Raw genomic sequence first — 24,380 nt, 5'->3', positions numbered from 1 at the left:
TTATTTTTTATCACATATTTGATGTTTTGCTGTCTTTTGCCTTAACCAGGCCCAGAACTCCAAAAAGAAATGTGTTTGTAAAGACATTAGTAAAAAATATGTCACTATAGTCTCAAACCAGTAAGTAGTATCTAACTTTGGACCACATCCATACTCCTAAGTACTGATTAATAGGAGAGCTTGCTATAGAAAGCAGGTCTCTGTTATTTAGCCTGTTACTTAATAATTAATTCTCTCTTCCCAGTTTTTTGCCAGCCTTGTGCTATGATCTGTGGCAGCTCCTGACAAAATAAAAGGAATTGTTAAATTAGTTGGAAGGGCCTTGGCCAGGGCATATAAACCTGTGATTTACCTCCAGTAAAGCCTAGAGGAAGGATGCTGAGAGAGAAAAAGGCCTGTGGCTCCTCCACCAGCAGCTGGAAGAGAGTCTGGCTCTGGTTGGGTGTTTGTGAGAGGAACTCTGCTTTTACTGGGCATGCCTTCAGTGTACCACTGAAGCTGGTTGTTTGTTCTTCACTAATATGATGTCATATGGTTAGTGCATATGTCTTTATGAATTAGAGGACTATGACCATCTTCTGAGCACTACCTGTTTTTATGTGGAGGGTATGAGTGCAATGAGGATTTAACCCCCCGGTCCCAGTGTTGGGACCAGAGCTACTGTGGAGGGTAAAGTGGATTATAGGAGGTAGGATTTTTCTCACTTGGTCTTAGTTCTCTGATGCACCAGTTGAGTCTTACTTATTTATAACCATACATAATTATACACTTGAAAGTGTTAAATGAGACTGGTGGGCTCCTTGTCTTTAAGGAGGTCTGAGTGCCTGGAAGAGGGACTGAGCTGAAAACGCAGGCTGTGACTTTATATATGTACATGATGTGCAACAAAAGCTTTAAGGCTGGATAAGGTTTGAAGTAGGATGAGTTGCAAGCTTTTTTCACTAGATGGCAAAACCCATGGTCTTTGATCCAGTAATCCCTATGTCAGTTGGATCACAAATCCAATAATTAAGTACAGTGTAGTTTTTCAGCCCCTCTTCCAAAGACTTTCTTTCACATTCTTATTTATCTTTTGTCTGTTGTCTTGAAATGTCAAAAGAGGGTACAGCCATTCACTATCAGGTCTGAGCCTGATTCCTCTGTCACTTTTAGCGTGTATTATGCACTGATTTAGAAGCTATTTTAAAATATATGAAAGCCACCATGAGAAATGAAGGAAGCTCTGCACTTCAGAGTGTGTGTTTGATGCTTACCTCATTGAATTCAGGAAGAGGGGATTATTACAGACATAAAAGCTGTCTCTTTATCAGGAGCTTAAAAACACTCCAAGGGAAACAAAATCTGTTGTGCTTAGCTGCTATAATTGAAGAGCCAACTTCTGCTCTCATTTATAACAGCATAAATTTGAATTTGATTGAACTCTGGATTAACATCACTGCAAATGAGATAAAAATGTGACTTCAGAAGTTCATAAGGTAAGAAGCGGTTTTGCACCCGACCTTGTTCATTTTATCTGTATGTATGCTCTTACTGACTCTGCTTTGGCGCATTACCCTGGAAAAAAGATACCTATGGTATATTTGATCTCTTTTTAATGGTCCTAGTCAGATTGGATATTTTTATTTTAATGCTAGATGCAGCCACATTGGTAAAATTCCACTGGGGTTTGTACACTTTCCCATTCCCATGATATTTGAATACTGCATGAAAAAATAATGGCATGCTGCCTAGATCCTGAGATTGTGGTTCAGGTATTTCATGGACTTTCAGGTTCAAAAGGGCTGCAATTACATCGTGTTTCACTTGCTACATAATGCAGGCCAGCTTGTGTGATTCTGACAATGCAGAGACGGATAGGAGAGAGTCTAAAAAGACTGCAGTAGTTTCAGTAATTACATATTGGTTTAATAGTTAATACAAGTTCCTTATGTAAAAACAATAGCTCACAATCTATTCTTATAAAATCAGAACTGCCCATACTGTATTGATTAAAAATTACTTAAACGTTATGAAGTGGATTGTTAATATATTTTTTTGGGAGCCCATGAAAGTTGAAGTTCTTGAATCAGAGTGTAGACTTATAAGGGAAAATAATTCCAAATCTTAGTATTCATTCCAAAAAGAAATAGTGTTATCCATCCTCAGCTTGTTCACTTTCCTACCTCTTTCACTGACACTGTAACTAAGGTTACATTATTTCAAGGTCAATATTTCCAAGGGTGATTCTCTTCAAGGGTGCAGGACGTTGTGTAATTGGCCATTGGTCAGAAAAATGCATTAATCCTGATAAAGCATGTAGGAACTCTTTCTGCTTGTCCTTATATGACTTACAAAATATACAGCTTCTTTTCCTCATCCCACCCCAAGTCAACATCAGATTAATGGAGTTTGTCAGCTGTTTAGGCAATGAGCTAGAACAGACATTATGTTTATGGAGGAGATGTGTGTGTATGTTACATTGTGAGGCCAAAATCCAGAAAGATGAATGTTTTCAATTATCTTTACAACCAGACTCTCTTCCTGCATATTCAGTGCCTACTAGCTTTAAAGAAAGATTGTTCTGTAAAACCTTCTAATGATTGCTGGCAGAAATACAAGAAAAATGAAAGACACTTCGATTTACACCAAAACTGAGATCAGAATTTAGTTCTAAATGACAGGCATTTCCAGTTTATTTGTGATTAACCTCTTACTCCTCTTTTTTTCTTTGAGTAGTGCTTCACTGGTGTGGATAAGAAGTTAGTGTAATGCTTGGGAACAGGCCCAGGAGGTGACTGACCCCAATTCTTCCATGTCTTAGAATCATAGAATAGTTAGGGTTGGAAAGGACCCTAAGATCATCCAGTTCCAACCCACCTGCCATGGACAGGGACACCTCACACTAAACCATGCCACCCAAGGCCTCATCCAACCTGGCCTTGAACACCACCAAGGATGGAGCATTCACAACCTCCCTGGGCAACCCATTCCAGTGCCTCACCACCCTCACAGTAAAGAATTTCTTCCTTATATCCAATCTAAACTTCCCCTGTTTAAGTTTGAACCCGTTACCCCTTGTCCTGTCACTACAGTCCCTGATGAAGAGTCCCTCCCCAGCATCCCTATAGCTCCCCTTCAGATACTGGAAGGCTGCTCTGAGGTCTCCACGCAGCCTTCTCTTCTCCAGGCTGAACAGCCCCAACTTTCTCAGCCTATCTTCATACGGGAGGTGCTCCAGTCCCCTGATCATTCTCGTGGCCCTCCTCTGGACTTGTTCCAACAGTTCCATGTCCTTTTTATGTTGAGGCCACCAAAACTGCACACAATACTGCAAGTGAGGTCTCACAAGAGCAGAGTAGAGAAGCAGGATCACCTCCTTCGACCTTGTTACCTGCACTCAGCTGTGATGTGTTTTTGCAAAAGCTAGTAGTATCACCTGAGGTTGAAGAGTTGGAGCCAATACCAAATTTCTCTGCATAGCAGCACCTGTCTCTAAAGTTTGGTTTGTAAGCTTCTTGCACAGCTCATGGGAGAAATTAAGCACCTCCAAAAAACCAATCCCAAATGATGCAAGTTGTATGAAGAGCAAGCTAGAGAGTTCTGTGCAGAGGCATGAAGATAAAGCCCCGCTCATGCTAGAGTGGGGTTCCTGGAAGCAAACAGCTTCATCCACTCAGGATCAACAGTTGCTAATCCTTAATACCTATCACCTGTGAGGAAGAAACGCTTGCAGACTTTTCTTGATTTTAAAGTGTTTTCACATGGGAAATAATTGCTGCTGCCTGTAAGGAGAAGGAGGGCGGGGTTGGGCCTCTTTCCTGTTCTAAGAGGATTTTGGACTTGTGTTTCTCACCACCTGGGTGAGTAGCGCAGCTCTTGGTTGGGGCTTGAGCTTCTGGAAGCTGCTGTTTTGCAGAAAGGAAGGTAAGAGATATTTTTCTCATGTGCCTTAGGTTGCTGTAACTTTTACCTGCTTTTCTTTTTCTCTATGATTTCTGGGTCAGATTAGCTGAGGCATTGTTGCTGATGTGGTGTTACTGTCATTCCCTTTGTTTATTGTTGCTAATATTCTTCTAAATTGCGTATTCAGCCGCTTATGTCTGGAACACTTCTCCATGAGTTTTCTTGTTGAGTTGAAAAGGGAATTCTAGGTATTTGTTGATTTAAGGATAAACGAAGTTTCCATTTAAATCCTTGTACTTTCTTCCCTCGCTTGCTTCACTGTTTCCTTTAGTTTCTCAGTTTGCACACTTGGAAGTCAGGACTTCTTGTATGGATTTTATTTTCTTCTTTTGGGTTAGTGCCAAATGAGGGCTTGATCACTTGCTCTAGTGCTATGTTCTGTGAATGACCCTTGCATAATTGCCTCCCATAATTAGTAGAGAGATGAAGTGCTAGGTAGGTGCTGTGTGAGCATCCAAAGGAGTTCTCTGTCTTGTGGAAGGCAATGGCAAAACTTTCCTGGCACGAGCTTGCCGTGGCTGTAGAGTAACAAGGTAACAGCCCTTAATTCACTCTTCATGGGCATTGGTACACAAAGCGTTTGTGTTTATCTTTTAGAAAGTTAGGGCAAACTGCTTGATGTTGGTGTTTGAAGGGAGTATTGTTGAGTGCTGGGCTGGGAGGGTGGTGGGTGTCACTAGAGGGGCCATGGGAGGCACTACCCCACTCCCAGGCCCAGCAGATGCCACATGATCATAAAGAGCTTGACCACTGTTTTCTTATCAGGCTATGCTCTCACTTGTTCTTTTACTAAGTTTAAATTATTGTGGATGAAAAGAAGGTTTGGTTTTTTTCAGGCTTATCAGGGCCAGAGTTGTCTCTGAATACCAGCCAAAAGAGGATTAAAGTGAGTCCTTGGATAATGGCTCACCTCATCAAAGCCCACTGATGTGGGGAAGGGCTGCAGATGGCATCTTGGTGCAGCATTTTTGATTATTTATTTATTTGCTTGGACTCGGACTCACTGTCTGCTTCTATACATTAATTTGGGATATCCAATTGCCCTTCTTGATCTCTCTTCTCCTATGTAAAGCCTCTCAGGTGTGCCTTCTCTGATGTGCCCCAGATCCTGTCCCTTGGTCTCCTCTGAGTTGTAAGAAGTTGTTGTTCTCTCAACCCTTTTCCCCTTCCCCCCCCAACAAAAAAAGCAACCCTTGCATTTGTACCAGGAAGGCTTGCCTTGACATGCTTCAGTTTGATCCAATTCTGTTGCTCTTTCCCTGGCCCTGCCAGCCTAAGATGCTCAGAAGAGAAGGTCTTTGAGGCTAGTGGAGCTCTCTCAGTGCACTTGCTGCCTGGCCAACTGCAAGTGGGCGCTGGTACCCCACATCCCTGGCATCTGTAGGTGTTTTTTCTTAATATTTCCAGCCCCTGCACAGTCTCCTTTCTTACTCCTTTCAGTTTCCTCTGTCTGCGTTCACCCTACCTTCCTCTACATTCACATGCAAGCTCAGGAAGCCAAAAGCAGCCTCAGCTGCTGGTCCGATGCAGTCCTGCTGTGCCTCTTGCTGGCTCACCCTTGCACAGATGAGGCATGTATGAAGGAGAACTGGGAAGAGCTCTGGCTTTGCCAGCCAGCAGTTGCTGTGTGCCCAGATCACACAGCAAGCACCCTTTGGCTCAACTCTCCTGTCTCCACCTCATTCCCTTTGGCTCAGAGTAAGTTTTGGACTGTACATATGGCTGCTAGAGAGGAGAGTGTTTTCAAGACAAAAAATAAAGCAGAAGAATATCAATGAGAGAAATATCAGAAAGACATTTCATGGAGCTTCCCATACTTTCCTTTTTCTCCTTGCTTTCTCAGGTGTGTTATGTCCCTTCCCAAGGGCATGATGGCCACAGAATCCTAATCTTTCTTTGCTCTCATGAGGGCATTTCTTAGTGTGGCTGCTGAATACAGTGATATGTGTGGGATGCTGGTTGCTTTAAGCCTATGCTTTGGCAGCTTTGGGTTAAAATAAACAGGAACAGGGTGCACTGCTTGTGAGTTCTTATGTAATTGCTGCAGCCTCACAGATGAAATTCATTCAACACATCTCTTGTTTGTGAAAAATGTAGAGGTCAAGATAGTCCCTTTTCCTTTTCACACCCTTCCTCATTATTTTTGAGTTGCATGGTTTTTAGATGAGTAACTGAGAAACTGGAAAAAATAGTGACTGGTCTCTTAAAAGGAAAAAAAAAAAGCTTTGTTGCTTTGATCTTTATTAAATAAATAATTATCTGTTTGATCAAATCCTAAAAGAAGGAGAAAAACATCTGATACTCTTCATGCACCCATGAGCCCTTTGTATGGATTTGTATTCTGCTGAAGTAAGGGGCTCAGTATAAAAAGGAATGTGAATACTTTGTGATGGATAAAAACTAAAGGAGTGGAATTATTTCAATTGTAAACTATTTAAATTGAGTATTTGCTCAGAGGAATACTGTGATGACAAGAAGTGATTGCCTATTTTTTTTAATTCATCCCTGATGTCTGGAATGTCTTTCAGTTACTGGAATTGCATGGATGTGAGCAATCTCATGAAAAACAAGTTGAGTGTGCTCATAGGACTGAAGTTAGTTGTGTGTATTAATTGCACTGAGTTTCAGGAGATGAATGGTGTAAATACAGCTACTTGTGTTTGTGAATCCATGGAGTAATAGCTCTTGTCTTGCAAGGATGTACGAGACGGGTGTATTTCTCATCTTCCATCTCCCCAGATGAAGCAGTCAAATCCAACTTTTATAACCTAGGCCATTCTCCCAGTAGGCCAGATTCTGAAATCCCCACTCAATGACATTAATACTTGTGGTTTTGCATAGGCAAAGTATCCACTGGTACAAAGGAAATGTGTGCCCAAACAAGCTTAAAGGAGTGGTCAACTAGTCTACGGTAGTAATTTCTTGCAAACTGTCTTCTGGCTGCACATCTGTATATTCTGTAAGGAGTAGTTCTTCACCGTAGCATCCTCAGCTCTTTTAAGTAAGTTTGCTTCACTTTAAACTGAAGTACTTTGGAGTTAAGGCATGAGTGAGATCACGCTTATACGCTACACTATGATGTAGTGTTACTACTCTTGCAGTAAAAAACCTCACAGTGATCTTGTGAGACAACGTTTATGATGTATCTATATTTAAATACATCTAAATCCATTCTAAATTCTGTGAAGGGGGAAGTTGTGATTTCTTGACTTGAATTATTTTTTTCTTTTGCCTTCAAATCTTCCCATAATATTAAAGTTGCAAATGAAGGCAGAAGTTTAACAGTTTCTTTTCAGGTTTTTGTTTTTGCATGAAGACCCCACAGAGTAACACTCCTCAATTAATGGAAAGCAAGAATGGGTTGCATAAACACCCAGTGAATATTTTCTTAGCAAATTAAATCTGATTGAATGCTTTAAGCCAAAGAAATATTTGCATAGCTAATGAAACTGATTAACTTGGAATTAATTTGCAATGTTTAGTCACACGGCTTAAAAGTAAAGTGATGTTAGTAATATGTTGATTATTATTAGTACTCCAGATAATCAGGCTTGATAGATGATTAAATGTAAATACATGGTAAAAAATTGGTTCAGGTTAATAAACAATTTCAAATAGGAAAATGCCCCATGATGATAAAGTGAAATCAAGGGGTGGTAATTGTACAAGTAGAAGTTAAGAAGTGTGGGGAAAGTTCTTGTCTTCGGGTGAAAAGCTGAGGGTTTTTTTCCATTTCCCTTTGATTTGCTAATGATTTCTTTATGATCCGTGTTACACTTGTGCCTGGGAACAGCCAGTATGGGCCACAGACCTGATATGCTCAAGTGCTGTACAAACAGATCTCGGTGAGCTCATGGGAGTGTGGATAGGAACTAATGGTTAGAGGCATCAGGCAGAGGGGATGATTTGTGGGTCAGTGCCTGTGAGAGCAGGGACCTTAGTTCTCCAGCAGCCTAACTGTAGCTGGGACTTGTTTTTGCTTAGTTCTGCAAGCCTCGTGGCAAAGTTTTGGGGTGGAGTTGCAGGGAGAATCGTGTAGTGACTTTTGGAGACTTCCCCTTTGAGATAAGGTTTCTGTTGGAGAAAACATGAAAGTGTATGCTTAAAATGAAGTGGTTGTGCTGCTAAGAGGTGGTATTGCTGACCTGTAAGGATGCAGAGCTTGCTGGTCAGTAACCTTAAAAAGCAGATAAATAACCTTGGCATAGGAAGCAAATGGCATGGAAAGGATAGAGAGGCACCTATTAAAGTACCTATTCTTATCCTGTTGTCTGGAGGCTCAGTCAGCCTGTAGATGAACTAGAGGTAATGGTACTTCCTTTGTGCCATCCGTTTCAAGAGTTTTATGTCATGTTTTTAAAAGTAGCTACTGTGATGATGCTCTGGCCTCTGCTTGGATATTCTAGGTGCTGGGGAAGGGATGGGGGAAGAGGGGTGCCACATGTGGTAACTCCACTCCATGGAAAGATATCATATTATCCAATGCTTTTGTAATGTATAACCCACATGTACACGTATGTATTTAGCTCCCAAGGCATATTCAGCTTTTACTTGTTTCAGTAGAAAATGAGAGGAACCGTAATGAAGTCTTTAATTCAGGGCAGACTCAGGCCCACTGCCAGGTTCAAAATATTGTCATATTCAGGATAAGTCTGTATACTGATAATATTAAGAAGAACCTCCTTTATTACCTCTAACTGCATAAGACATCTAACCTTATAATGTGTTTAATACAAGAGAACAATGTTTATAGCATCAGAGCTTCCTGCTTATAATAGTCATATTGGTCAGCATCTCTTGATGTTTTACAACCAAATTATAAGTCCATTTAAGTGACTTATTACACCACAACCTGGATAGTAAGCACAGGTAAACAGGTTCTCTAGGAAGATATAAACTGGGAGGACAGTCACTATAAAGCCTAACAGAAATTCATTGCACTTTACAGATGGAACAGATTAAAAAAAAAGAATCCAGAACTACAGATATCAGGGAAAGAAAGTCCTAAATCATCAAGATGCAATGAAAGGCTGTCACGGGGTGCTATACAAATGACTTGGAAAGCAATTTTAATTGATTAATAAAAAGAGTAGATGAAAAATGGACTTGGTTATGAGCTATTTTAAGACAGCCTTCCAGGCTACCTATCTCCAGTGGGTCAGCTTAGAAAGCCAGTGTGGTTGTGCTTGGCTGGAAAGTGAATGGGGTGGGTGGGGAGATGACTGTAATGATGTTTTGTGTTGCCAAAACCTGACAGGTCTGCAAACTGAGGAGAATGAGAGTCCCAAGCAGTTAAAAATCACATGAAGCTTTCATGCAGATCACTTCATGTCAGGATTTTTTAATTTGTTTTCTACTCTTCAGCTTTCAGGGTTTGCTTTGTCCCTGCTCTCCTAACTCCCCTCTGTGACCGTGAGGACTAAAGGCTTATTTTGTAAATGGCAAGTTGAAAAGCGCATCAGCTGTTGAAAGATCTGCCATTTAGTCAATCGGGAAGACAGCACTAAAAAGGAACAGAAAAAGTCACTGGCAATGAGCGTGGATTAGGAAGTTTAGAGGAAGTGATAGTTTTCAGAGCTCTGATATGCCAGCAAAGTACAGAAAAGCAGGACAGAGCCAGCAGAGAGGCTTGGAACTGGAAGGAAGTAGCATCTGTGAAATGGCTGTCAAACCCACAAGTTTTGAAAGAGATTTTTGGAAGTCTGGAGAGGGTTAGAGTCAGTAACAATCTGTTATTTGCCAGTTGATGCTGACTCAGTATCTTAGTTGTACCCCTTAGTTAGGGGTCCCTTTGCTTAGTGAAGAGCTTTTCATACAGACTGGCTAAACTGCAGCAGTGAACTTGCTCTTGGTGCAAGTTTCTTGTGGCAGGCAGGACTAACTCGCCAGAGTCAGTGAAGTTGGTGTCTTAATATCAGTGCTGTGTCCGACTTGGAGCTGTTGGCTTCATCTTCCAGTTTTGTTGCCAAGCAGGTTTTGAGGGACAGGGAAATGGAACAACCTGCTTAACGCTATCAGTCAGGTTAAAAGAAAAGAGAAAACATCCAACATCCTTGCTTTAATCTTGAAGAATTTGTGGCTCTACTCTTTTGCTCATTAAAACAGAAGCCACCCCAATAGCATTGTTCTTGGAGGGAATTGCAATAGCCTGCCTGGATGTATAATGTTTAAAGGAGAAACTTTGTTTCAAAGGCAGAATTTAAGTTGCCTTCCAGCTTTGATTTTGCTATTGGAATACAGGAACTGAGGTGCCACCTGGTAACAGTTTTCCCTCATTCTTTATACAAGCTCACATTGTGTCCTTCCTTTGTCTCTTTTTAACTGCTGATACAGGGAGGAAATGAGAGGCTGAAATCTTTTCTTGCTTTGTGACCCCATCGCTTGCCTAAAAAAGAAAAATGATTTGATGTCTCTTTCATCCTTCTTACAATACCCAGACAATAGGTGGGCCTGTTTTGTTGAGTTCTAGACAGATTTTACCCACTGTCAAAATGTATATAATGCTCAAAGATATCATGTAAACAACTATACTGACAGGTGTGTTAAATGGTGTCTGAATCCTAGCTGTCAGCTGGTTGGGTATTGACTGTGGAAATAAACAAGGCTTTTTCCAAAACCTGCCTACAGTGCACAGTTCCCTCTGCTGTAGGGTCATTATGTGAATATTCATTGCATGTGCCATGTAGGAATTTGGACTAGACATTCCTATTACATTTATCTTTCTTATTTATATATATCTTCATATAGAACTGATTCTGTGTTAGTTGAGGTGCTTGACTTGGATGCCATGAGCAGGGCTTGCCCTCATCCATCCGTGCATCAAAGCAGGTCAGAGGTGGCCTTCACATTAGCTGGTAGCTTAGGAAACAAGCAAAAAATAGCATGGTAACAACCACTAAGCAGAAATAATAGTGGTTAGAATTTTACTCTCTGATTCGGTTTTGGCTGTTTGGCACATCTGCAGCTTTTTTGCAAGTCAAGCATATTATCATCAGAACGTGGACAGGCAGAGGGTCTGCCTTGAAACTTGTTTCTTTATACCCAAGTCATAAAAGACCTCATCAGAAGTGTAGATGTAGTTTGCAGTAAAGTCATTTTATGTTGTCAAATGTAAAGAGATCTTTGATGTAATTGACAGTTTAGATCTGTGTTTCTACAATATAAGCAGAAAAAAAAAAGCCTGGAGCACAGAATAGGTAACAATGAATAATAGTTTAAAATTGCAGTCTATTGGAATGCGCGATTTTCAGTTAAAATCAATTGGGTTTTCAGTTCAGATGTTTATTATTTGTAATGAAATAGATTTATGCCTTCACCAGAAACCCATGTACCAGTCATGAATCCCCTGTTAACCCACTACCTGAAACTTACGGCACATCAAGGCAGTGCAGTATTCTAAAGTCTGCAGTAGGTGTGTGCATTCTCTTGGCTGTGCTTCCTTCCAAGGGAATGTGCTGCAAGGACAGATGAAAGTTCTGATTTTGGTGCTGCAGGCAGATGCGGTTTGTGAAGGGCACAAAATGTAACAGGCAAAGGAAGCTGAGACACTGCTCCTTTCAGTAGGGAAAGAAGTAATGTAAAATTTCATGCTTGCGTTTTTATGCTTTGTAAACATGGAGGTCTTTTTTTTTTCCTTGCTAAAATCTAAGATAAGACAGTAGTTGAGAGCTGGTGTGGTTGGACCTTGTTTCTATGAAGTTTTTGATTTTCTTAATGCAGTAGAAGTTTTGTTGTCATCCCAGGGTTGTTTGTTTTTTCATAGTCCAGATCTTTGGCGCTGTGGAGGTTAGATGGTTTTCAGCAAGGGGAAAGTGGCTAATGACTGCAGTGACTGGTCAATAGCACTGTAAACTGTTGATAAAAATATTCCTAGGTGGTGGTTTTGGTGAAGATGCAGACAGCATCCATTTCTAAGGTGCTTTCTTCCCTACTTTCTCCGTTTCCTTCCTATTCACCACCCATTTCTTACAGCGTAGCGTACATAGAATAGGATCACAGAATGGTTTGAGTTGGAAGGGATCTTGAAAATGATCCAGTTCCAGCCCCCTGCCACAGGCAGGGACACCTTCCGCTAGACCAGATTGCTCCATGCCCTGTCAAACATGGCCTTGAACACTGCCAGGGATGGGGCAGCCACAGCTTCTCTGGGCCAGGGCCTCACCACCCTCACAGTAGAGAATTTTTTCCTTACACCCAACCTAAATCTCCCCTATTTAAATTTGAAAGAGAGCTTGAAATGGAACTGTTTTTTTCAAAACGTTTTTCTCATGTGTACAGCACTTTAATATTCTGTCCTTCTTGAGCAGCTGAAGCATAGAGGGATAAGGTTTCCTTGCCACTTGTACAGAAAACATGTAGCATTCACTGCTGCAGGAGTTGCCTGAAGTCAGTTTCAAGGAAAAGAATAAATCCTGAATATTCAATACCCATAATGTGATGGTCATTTCCCCATGCTGGAATTTGATGGGGAGAGCTCATATTTCAACCTGTGAAAGGATGTGCTTTGCCAGCAGAGCTGGGTGAGTGGAATACACGGTTGATATATTATAATAGGTTTATACTTATTCATGCCAGTGTCCCTCTGAGGCTATCCAGAGCACAGTTCTTGCTCAATAACAAAAGGTATAGCAAAAGAACCTGTTCACTTACAAGTAGTGTTCACTTTGCTTTTGAGCGTTTCATTATTTCTACTGCTAAGGGCAGGTTAGTGAATGAAAGAGTTCAGCAAACCCCATTTCTCACTGATGTTTTCTCTAAGTAATCGTAGCATTTCAGTTTGATTTACCATGGTCTTTTTCCTCCTCAAAAGAAGATTACAAGCTAGGGAGTATATTGACTGGAAGAAAATAGCTGCTAATCTTCTGAAACTAATGTTTAATCAGTGATGGAAAGAAAGAAAGTAACTAAAAAGCTTCATCTAGCTAATTAAATAAAGCTGGTTATTCTGCTGGAAACAGTTAATGAACCTGAAGTAATATAATTATTTTCAGAATATTAAAGCAGGAAAAAAGTGATTACTTATTTAAGACTAAATAATTACAATATATTCTTTACTGTAAAAGGTTATAGATGCCAAAGACTAAATAACCACTATGCTTCTAATTCTCCCTCAGAGGGTATTTTGCATGAGTTATTACATTTGATATCTAGCTTATACTGCATTTACTTCTGTAAGATAATCTCCAATGATCTCTAAGGGAATTTGCCTCTCTTGTTGCCTCTTATTATTCTCATTTTTAGGGACTTGCACTATTTGATTGCCCTTAAAAATCAGCTGTGATTGTGGTAACTGTGCAGAAGGGATGAAATGCAGTGATTCTGATCACGGCAGTAACAACTCTGAGCTAAGCCTAGCGGTCTGCTCTGCTGCTGAAATGCTGCTGGGGCAAAGGAGTTTGGTCTCATGGGCTGAAATACTTCATCTCGGTTGGGGTTCAGCTTGTCTTTTGGTATGCTTCACATATCTTCTGTTTTGAGATTAAGGACAAAGGGGAATTTCTCTAGGAATGGCAGATTGCAGTCTAATTACCCCTGCAAGTGCTGGGAGCTTCCATCTTTGAGAGCGGAGTCTGCTTAATGCTGGGCACTTTGGAAGATCCTGGTAATCGCTGAAATATTTTTCTTCTCAGCATCTGAAAGCTAAGACACATGGTGGTTAAAAAAAAACAAACCCAAAACACCAACCCTGCTCGCTGTCCCAGCCAGCTCCAGACAAAGGGCTTTTATTTATGAGGTACATCCTGGAGGAAGGGGCACTGCAGAATATCTTGCCCCAGGAGGCATCCCTGAAGGAAAGCATTAGAGTGCCTTCTCTTGCTCCCTTGCTCATGCTGGTGATGTTGCACCCACTGCTGTCCTCCTCACTGATTTGCTGCCTTGGAAGGCGCTCTGGTGAGGTGGAAAGGCTCTCTGGTTCTCCAGCTCCCCCCTGTTCATATCTACAGTGATTAGGCTCAGATTTTGGGAGAAAAATCCTGAAAAGCTGTATTCACTGGGAGGGAAAGGGACTAGATTTCCATCTGCCTCCCTAAGCCTGGCTCAGCTCCCTTTCCCATCCAAGGACATCAGATGAGAACCACAAAGAACAAACCACAACTTCTTGTTTTCAGTCTTTTCATTTGAGTTATTGTCAGTGCACTATCACATACACACTGAATACTCCTTTCACTTTGCCAGGAGCAACCATCCTAAATGTGGATGTGGCTCATATGATCATTGAAATAAACATCTCAGCCATTTAAAATTTTATCTTACACTTGAGAGAGACATGCTGAGGACATAGAGAAACAATAGATTTAATTAGGCTTTTAAAATGTGACACATCTATTATATGTTCCATTGCTGCTTTTGAAAAGTCTCTGGTTCTGTATAATAAATCTTGCAATAGTGCTATCATTTAATTAAATGGGTGTCAGCATGGGGAACAATTAAAATAAGTTTATGCACTTTCAGGGAAACCCTATAGCAAGAAGTGCAAAATAGCTTACAATAAAATGAAAAATTAAACCCTTCGTGGGTTTGTGCTGCTGTGTATAAGAAATTTGATAAAAAGCATTTCAAGAAAGTAGGCTGTCTTACAGTGTAACGCGTAGTCTGTTCTGCCTCTAAGGTACCAGCCCATGTCCCCTGGCTTTTTTTGCCATCAAATGGTTGTATTCATTAATTCTAATAAGTGAAATTCATCTCTGGGGGGGAACCAACCCGATTTCTTTAAAGCCCCAAACAAGAGTGAATCTCACCTAGCAGAAAGTGTGTGTAAATAGGGGGAAAAATGTCTCTATTCTGAATAGCCTCTGAGCAGTGTCAGCCAAGAGTCTCTCTGCGTGCTGGATTTAGTGTCAGATACCTGAAGCCAAATTTGGTTTTAGGATAGGGTTTGTATGGTAGATACATAGGCAAACAGTGATACTTTCTCAACAGGAACAATATGTATGTATTTTATTCCATATTAAACGCCATTTCAACATTGCATTCAACACAGTTTTTGTTGTTTCCCCCAGTCTGCTTATTTATTTGGTCTAAATAAGCAGCCTTGAAATGAACATCAAAACTAAATGGCATTGAATATAATGAAACGACATTGAATCTAATGAAGCAGAATTACTATGTAAACAGGGATGCTTTTATCTCACTGGAATTTTTATGTCCTTGCATGTGCCTCAACTACATTTTTGTAACCTGATTCTTAGGACATGTCTGAGATCTCTTTATGATTGTTAGCAGAGACCAAGACACTGCTACAATGTGTGTTTAACAGTGTGCTGTGAAAGTAATATCGAGTTTGCTGGTTTAGAAGCAAAATGTTTGTTGTCTTCACCTTATTACAGGGGGTTGGCTGTAACACTTGATAACCTTGAACTGCCAGAAGGTCTCCTAAGAAGAACAGGTTTCATGCAGCCAAGGGTCAAGTGAAAGTGTTGCTTGGAAGCTCCCTGCCTATGAGCCCTTTCATTGTCTTTTAATGCCTTTGTCAAGGTACCAGTAGTAATAACACAAGCAATAACAGCAAACCTCATAAAAATTTCTTCAGCTAAGAAACATGCCAGAAGAAGAGCTTTCACTTTCCTGCTGTAATGTGCACTGTACCAGGATGTTAGCTGACCTTTCTCTGCTGGACAAGGGTGAAATACCCAGCCACTGCCTGTGTATCTGCTCTTCATCACCTTGGGCTCTTGTATGAGTTCTGAGAAAGTTCATGGTTCTTCCACTGCAAAGAAAAATAGCTAGTAAAGACCTTCCTTAAATGTACTTTTTATTCTCACCTTCTGATTCTGTACTTATAAGTCACACTCAAATATATGTGGCTTGTACTTGGATGTTGTCATCTACTTCCTCAGCAATACGTGCTCTTTGCCTTTTGGACAACAGCTCAAAATGTAGCTTTTCATGTCAATGTGCTGCAGCCCCTCATATAGGAATGTGGTTGAGCAGAAGCATGTGAATGAATGGTGCTATTCAGCGGTGTTGAACATGGAAGTATCTCTCTCGGCACACTGATATATGAGGCCCTTTCAAACTCTCCACAGCTCACTTGAACTTAAAAATAGATGATGGAAAGGTAAATTAGTGTGTGGGTTTTATTGTCTGAAACATAGTCACTGATCTATCACCAGAAACTGTCCTGTTCTTGTAATAGCTGCTTCATGTAAAATACCATCAGTGCTGCCAAGTCTTGCAATTGTGGTGCAGTTCTTACACCTCTTGCTCTTGGAAGTTTGTGGGTTTTTTCCAAGACATTTGACCTGTTGGGTTTCTGTGTGCTGCCTTTTAATGGGTATGGTGCACAGAAGAGCTATGGTGTGAGATTGCCTGTACCTTTGCATTTGTAAAGGCTTGGGACTCGGACTTTGGTCTTAAAATGCTTTCCTTAGCAGCCAGGTATCACATCAGCTCTTCTTAAGAAATATGTATCCATTAGTTGGGCTTTCTGTTCATTTCCCATGGGTTGTTGAGTCTGCAGTCAGAAACTTAGGGAAATGGCTAGCTGCCCTAACTTCCAAATATTGAAAATCCTCAAAGTAATGTAGCATGTAACTGAAATCACACAAAGCTTGGGTATGAGGAATGAAGTTTCCGACACCTCATTTTAATTACAAAGATTGTAACAAGAATGGAAAATGTCACAAGAATGATTCACTTGTGTTTGGTGTTTTGGATTGTAATTACCTAGTCCTTCTTGCTTTGGGCTCTCCTTTTCCTACCTAACTTCTGGGACAAGGTGTGTTTGGCTTTTAATGGTCTAATAAATGAGTTATAGCTTGTGATTTGTTTAATATTTTGAACTGAAAGGTCAAGGGTAGGAAGATTAAAAAGTCATTGGGGGAAATGCTCCTAGTAAAAGCTATCTGTTGCTGGAAGGAACACAGTTTCTTAAGTAAGCATAAAATCAGTTTAAGAAGGCTCAAATTAAAGCAGAAAGGAGCATAATGTTAGTGAATAGATACCACCAGCTATAGAAGGGTAAATGAAATGAAAAACCAGGCAGGGAAATCATACCCAGGATTTCCCATTGGGTCTCTGGAGCAGTGATTATGTTTTTTCTTTTTCATTGGGGTTTTTTTTGGGCACGTGTGGAAAATCTGTCTGAAAGTCAGTGGGACCAAAGTCATGATCAAAGTGCTCTGGAGTCTAATCCTTCCAGTTTGGCTTTTGCTAATTAAATTGGAGCTTTTATGACTTTTCCAGGTAAATGATTGCCTATGCAGTAAGTAAATGGTACTCTTTGTGTATGGACCCTGAGACGGGGACTTTTGCTCAGATAACCCCATTCTGAGCAAACACACCTCTACAGCAAAGTATTTAAAGCTTACTGCATCACAGTAAGCTTTGCATTGCATTACTACAGCTTACTATTTAAAGCTTAAAGTTATCCCTCTGTAAGTGCAGTTTAGCAATGTGTTTAAGGGCATATATAGCTGTATGCAGTGATTTGTGTGTGCTGAAGTTTTGTCAGTAAGTACTGTTTCTTCTCATCTGCTTGCCAAAAATCTTGTCCCTACTGCATATGTTACAGCCTTTTGAAATGAGCTGAAGTTTTGCATGGCCAACCCAAAAGATGTGCTGTTGAGATCATTCATCCCACCTTGAAAAGAAAATGTGTTATGAGTTAGTCTGCACTCTGACTCTTTAACCCTTCTCTCCCCCTCCTCAGTGCCTGCACCATGTGTAAGGAAATAAGGGTGTCCCCTCTCCCCTCCCTGAAATCATGTTATTTGTGCACTGAGAGAACTGGAGACCTGCGACAGATGGGTTTTCTTGTATCAGAGGCACTCTGGAGAGTTTGCACATTTCCCTGGGGTCCCAGGCAAGTGCCTTGCTTGCTTTCCTCTGAAATTAGCTCTTTCCATCACAGAAAATGGAATCATGTCTGCAGAGATCTTGGAATATGCTGTTAATTTTGCATATTTGTTCTGAATGACAATATGGGAGTTGTTCCTCTAAAATGTCGTCTTTATTAAAGCAAGCAGGCTGAGCAGATGTACGATGTGGGTTTCTAATTGTGTATTTGGTAAGCAGAAGGCAGGCTTGTTATCAATTTGGTGAAAGGATGTGGGAGTGAGGAATATGGTCTGGGAGGTAATTAACAGTTTATTGTGCGTTTGAGGATATCTACATTTTTACAAGATAAACCTCTCTGAACATGGAAGCACAACCCCACTGTGAGGGGGTGAGAGCTCAGAAAAAAGAGCTGAAGCAGGTCAGATGGAGACACTGTGCCCCATCCACTGGTCCCACGGATGGCTGAGGGTCACCAATGGCTATGAGTGACTGTTGGGTACTGAAGGTGTAATTAATATAAAGTGTGGTGTTTTCTCTCACTATTAAAGGTAAAAATGTATTCATAGACTCATAGAATGGTTTAGGTTGGAAGGGATCTCTGAGATTTAGTTCCAACCCCTTGTCACAGGCAGGGACACCTTCCAGTAGAGCAGGGTGCTCCAAGACCTATCCAACCTGTCCTTGAACACTGCCAGGGACGGGGCAGCCACAGCTTCTCTTGACAACGTGTGCCAGTGCCTCACCATCCTCATAGGGAAGAACTTCTCCCTGTTGTACCTGTAATTATCACTGTCCAGGTTAAAAACGTTACCGCAGCAGTGTTGGGTCATTCTGACCTTCTGCAGTGCAAAGAGAAATTGCTATTTAGTACTTTAGTACAATTTCTTAACAGCATCGGGGGTTTTTTTTCCCCTCCCTGGTGTGTTCTGAGCAGTTAAGCAACCCTCCCACAGAGTAAGATCATGCTCTTCTTACTTAGTTGCGGAAAACATTTACCATATACTATGGCAAATCACACAATCAATTTTCATGCTACTCAATCTCTGCTGGAAGCTATTTACTACAGAAACTTCAGAAGTTTTCTTACTAGCTGGAGATCAGGGAGTCACAGCCAAAAGAGTGATTCACTCACGTTTAAAAAACCCTCAAAACAAAACCCCAACTCAAAATTGAATGCTTTGAAAAGGTTTGAGAATTTCATATTAGATAGGTAAAAGCTGAGCAAAGGGACACTCAGAATTTGTCTTAGTCAGTGGAGCTTCTCATTTAATCCCCGCAGATCTAATTCTAGCTGAAGTTGCTTGCCTCAGCCTGTGCTGCCGCTTAAATTACAGACCTCTGATGATTTACATTCATCCTGTCACAGTGGTTTTGTTAGTTATCTCTGAAGTTATCACTGATTTTCCCAGCGCCCATGGTTGTGCCCCGGGTGTGCAGCTCCCCTTGTGCCAAGAGCAGGGTCTCCAAAGAAGGTTTCAATATTGTGCTGCCTATAGATGTTGTGGCAAATTTTGCTACTCCTGGTATTGAATGACTACAGAGCTACCAGCTGGTTACATGACTTAGGAATTGTACAATTCTGCTGGGTCCTAGAAACCCTCTATTTCAGTTTGTGTTTTGTGTGAAATACTCTTATTTTGTTTTCTCCTATATTGCTAAATTCAGCTCTAACAACCAAATACTTAGATTATAGCTTCTGCTTACAGTACATACTCTTCTTTTAGAATATTCTTCCCCCTGATGAAAGGCGTGAGCTTTGATTTAGATACAAAATGTCTGGTACCTGTCTCTGATGTTCCACTGCTTCCCCAGAATATTGCAGTTTGCACATGGGGGGTAAAAAAGGTAAAGCCAAAAATCTTTGTTGGGATCCAGCATAGTTAAATGTGCTATAGATTTCCACAGCCAATTAATACCAAAATGACAAATCGCCACCACCTGCAGCCCTGTAATGTGACAGCAAAGGGACTGATGGAGTGAGGTCCATCAGCACCTAACTTGCAGACAACCCACTGTGCATGCAAAAGGTCTTGGGGCCCAAGTGAGGTCTTGTGCTCCCTTTGCAGCGCAAGGAAGAACACCTCTGGATGAGAGCCTTGAACTTCTCACTGTTCTCTATGGCTGTTCTGACTATACTTACGTGGCAGTCCTAGAAAGTATTTGGAGACTTGTGCCAGTTTGGCTTTGAGGGAGTTGGAAGAACCTAGTTGTGATTAAAAAAAGAGGGCAGGCATATGAAGCCATTGCATGTCTGGAGTTTGTGGTAGGTCTCTTCAGAAAGCAAACGGGCAGATAAAACACAATTGAACAGAGACTGGATTGTTCTGGAAAGGAAACAGAAATTTGCTTTTAAATAGATATCTGGTAGAGAGCTGCAGCATGCCTCACCCTCTGCTGCACCGCATATTTGATTTGCTTTCCAAAATCAAACAGTTTAAGGTTTGAGTCACCCTCCATTAAGCTGAACAAAATGAAAATGCCAACACTTTTGGAACAGGTTGGCGTGGGACCTAAATTGAAAACAAACATAGCACTGAGCTGCCCTTCTCAATGCAAATGGGGAGAAAGAAGCTGTTTAGCAAAGTGGGGAATTCGGAGGACTGGGTCTTCTGCATCGCTCTGTGTTGGGAAAAAGTACTGGACAACAGATAACTTCAGTGTCTGTTGAGTGGGATCTGCTTCTTGACTTGTTTCTGATATTACAGTTATCACTTGTTTCTTATTTGTCTTGTTCAGTACTCAAAAAGCTGATTCGCAGCAGGAGGTCTGACAGCTTAGTGCAGAACAATCTGGGACATCAGTGAGTGCAATGCAGCCCTGAGTGATGGGGTGCAGGTCTCAGCTTCTCTTACCATCTGAGCGCAGCCTGTCTGGTGGGAGGTGGAAGGAAGGTGGGAGAAAAAGGTTTGTTGTGAAGTATGCTGGAGTGCAGCCAGGACTGGGGAGCTGCTATGGCAGATGCTGTGCCTGCAGTCTCGCTGCTACCTGTTATTGGATTCCCTCCTCCTCACCCCTTCCGCAGGTCGCTGTAGGGGTGCATGCAGGTGGTAGGAGGTCTGGCCATCCACAGGCATCTGGGAGGCTACGGCTACAGGAAAGTGGTATTAAATTGGGAATCTGAAGACGTCTGCTCAGAAATGTACCAAAGGCTATGTGTGGAAAGAGCAGGGAGTCAGCAGGAGCACACAGTGCTGGGGTTTGCAAATGGGATGAGGTACCCCACATAATCCTTAGTGCAAAATATGCTTGATACTGTTTCAGCAGGGTTGTCATTTCCAGCTTAATAAACTTAAGACCCATGGTGATCAACTCTAAAAGTAGCTATCAATTCTGTTCTGTGCAAAAAAACTTAGTGCAGGCAGTGTCTGGTTTTGGAGCGTGGTCACACTCAGTGCACCTTCCTGAACGCACCCCACCATGACCAGAGCACCTTATAAGTATGATGTGACGTGTTTGCTCTGACTGGTGGAATGAGGCAGGAGCTATTGTAGCTCTCAGTGGGTGCTACTTGAATGAATGAGCCCACCCTGGCTTCAGACAGGCCCCTTCTCAGGTGAGGTGGGTGAGCAGTTCGTACATTATCTGTTTCTTGTGGAGGAGCTATGACTAAGGTTGTCAGGAGAAGCAAAATAGGAGGGCCTTATTTGCTTGGTATTGCAACCACTGGGAAGGTTACTGTCTTCTGATAGAAGCCACCCAGGATGCCACACATACAGACCCCCTTGACTGCACTGCCGTAAGAGCAAGGCCCTATTCTATTTCCAGGCAGGTGGAGGGTGGCCTACACGCAGGTGTTGTGGGGACTATTGCTCTGTGGTGTTTCCCAGAACTTACAGCATGCTGGCTGTGGAGGCTCCTTTGAATCACAGAGTAGTTTGTTTTGGAAGGGACCTTCAGAGCTCATCTAGTGCAATCCCCTGCAATGAGCAGGGACATCTTCAACTAGATCAGGTTGCTCAGAACCACATCCGGCCTGGCCTTGAATGTCTGCAGGGATGGTGCATCTACTCCCTCACTTGTGATACTTGTCACCAAAGAAGATGGTGGCACAAGGATGTGCCCCATTGGTGTACATAGGATCATAGAATCATCTAGAGGTGTTATCTGATCTCCACCATGACCATATCCCCACCATATTGGCCCCTCACATGGTGACAAAGGCATAAGGTAAATAGATTGTCCACTTAAACTAAATGTAGTATCCTGTTTTTATTTCTGCAACATGGAGTGATGGAAAGTCACTGCAGCCTGATGGTTGTGGACATGAGACTAGATCTCCACTCTGATTAATGATTTCTACCTCTTAAAAGAAAGGCATTTTAATGTTTTAAATACCTGTTTCATAATCATCAGAGTTTTCAGGTTGTACAATAGGGCTGATTAATGCTCACCTCGGGTGTGCTGGAGGCTCACGTTTATTACATGCACTGTGCACCCATTAATCAGCAGTGTGACACAGTCTGTCATGCTGTATTGCTTAATTACGTTGTCTCCCCCCACCCAGGGCTTAAGTATTGTGCAAAGCCATAAATACTCCAAGAGCCCCTTTTGCACTGAAATCAGTAGGAGTTTTGCCATTGTACTGGGATGAGAGCAGGGCTTTGCTGTAAAAATAACTAACAGGGACTTTCAAATGGGAAGAGGGGCAGCAAAGGACATGTGAATTATGAAAGATCAAACTCAAAGAAGATCTCAAAAGATTACAGAATAAACGAATATATTAAAGGAGGCATAAGAGGGGCAGTGGTAGAGGGTAGAATGAAAATTGGACAAGAGGTAAAAATAAGAGACTTTAAGTGGATAAAGAATAAGAAGTGAATGAGGCAATGGGGATTCTGCAAGATGAAAAGGGTAATTTTATAACAGAAGCAGCAGACTTTGTTGAATAAATAAATGAATTGCGACTGTTTCCCCAGAGGAGAGTGGGAGAAATTCAACATATTGGAGACAATGTTCTCGGGCAAGGCAAGGGACATGTATGTGGAGCAAAAAGGGGAGAACAGGAGTAAGCCCACCACCGTGGCACAAGCACTAGACACTGTGGCTCTCTTTCTGGTTCTCCTGGGGATATGCTCTGCAATATGTAACTGGTCTGCTCCTCTTTCTGTGCTTTAGCCAAGGTGGTGGTGGTCTCCTGGGACAAGGTTTGTCCTTTTTGTCCGTGGTTTGGTAGGAGGCAGGAACAGCCTGGGGAACTGTTCTGCTTCTGCAGAACACCACCAAGAATCTGCCAGATTAACTGTCATTCCTGCACTGCAAGAGTAACTGAGAGGGCAAGGAATTTAACAACAAATTGTTTTTTTGGCAGCCATACCTTTTGCCTTTATTATGGAATGGTTTGTCACAACAGGTAATAGACAGTGTTTGAGTTGGTCCAGCCCTAGGTGTCTATCAACTGTCCATCACAGGAACCTGTTTGAATGTATAATAGCAAAAGAAAGGTCTGCTGGGAATTGCTTTAATGGGCTAAATTAGCACTTGGTCAGTTTATGAACACAGTGGCTAGCAGGAATTGGAAATATATTGGTCATTTGGATTTCTCTTGTTATGAATACACATTAAGTGCAGCAGAATAAAGAAGGATGCATTAGAGCTGAATGGGTAAAGCAATGTAGTTCCAAGAGGCTGTAATACTAAACTTCAAGGTGTGTTATTTTGTGTCAGTCAGGGACTGCTGAAACTGATCCTTTTTTGCCACCTAGTTAGAACCAGGAAGAAATGTGAAAACATGAGGCATCTTTAAAGAATTTAGCTAAGGACATTATGCTGGAATAGCTGCAGAATCCAAGTATTCCTATCTAGATTAAAGAATTAAAAATATCCCTAAAGCTCATAGGTTAACGTAGCAAATTCCCCAAATTAATTTGACAAGCTTACAAACTGAGTATGTCTGATTCCATATAAATCAAACATAAATTACTAGGCAGGCAATTCTGGAAGTGTTTCAAGAGAATACATGTTGGGAAGGAATGAAAAGAAAGACAAAAAAGAGGAAAAAACCCTCCAAACCACCAAACGGAAAAGGAAAAATCCAAGCCTTGCAGGCTCCTGCTTGTAACTAGAGGGAAAACACAGTGCAAGGATGTTAATGGAAGATGAGCCCAGGAACAATTTAGCTTTAAAACCTTGTTGCCAGAATATTTTAGGACCACATTACCCTTCCTTTGTTTTAACCTGCATTAAAATAATGCGAGGAGTTCGGCTTGCAAGCCAACCTGGGAGCTTGGCTAACTGTGGGAATGCTCCTAGGCAGAGACATCAGCTCCGGAGGTGGTAAAGCGTTTGATAAGAGATGAAAGGATGAAGGGAGCCAGTACAACCACATCACTGCAGGCTGGATTTGAGTACGTAACTACAAGCCTGGTATGATCACCTTTTACTGCCACGTTAAAAGCTTCGTGCTTTTCTCAGGTGGGCAATTCTAAATGCTAGTGCTGATTTTAGCCTAATTTTTGCAGTTTTAACTTGCATAGTCTCTAAAGGCACCGTAACCCAACTTTGGGTAGGAACCCAAGAGAAAAAGGAGTCTCCTCTTGCAGTTTATTAGTTGCTTTATATTTATTTCAGCTGCTGACATCCCAGTTCTTATAATTCATCCAACCCTTGGAAAACATGGCAAGCAGTAAAAAGACCTAGTGAATAGAATGGTTAGAGTTGGA

This window comes from Psittacula echo (assembly GCF_963264785.1).
Source record: "Psittacula echo genome assembly, chromosome: 4".
Taxonomy (NCBI): domain Eukaryota; kingdom Metazoa; phylum Chordata; class Aves; order Psittaciformes; family Psittacidae; genus Psittacula; species Psittacula echo.
The sequence above is the reverse complement of the archived record's forward strand: the minus strand, read 5'-3'. Positions refer to the sequence as shown.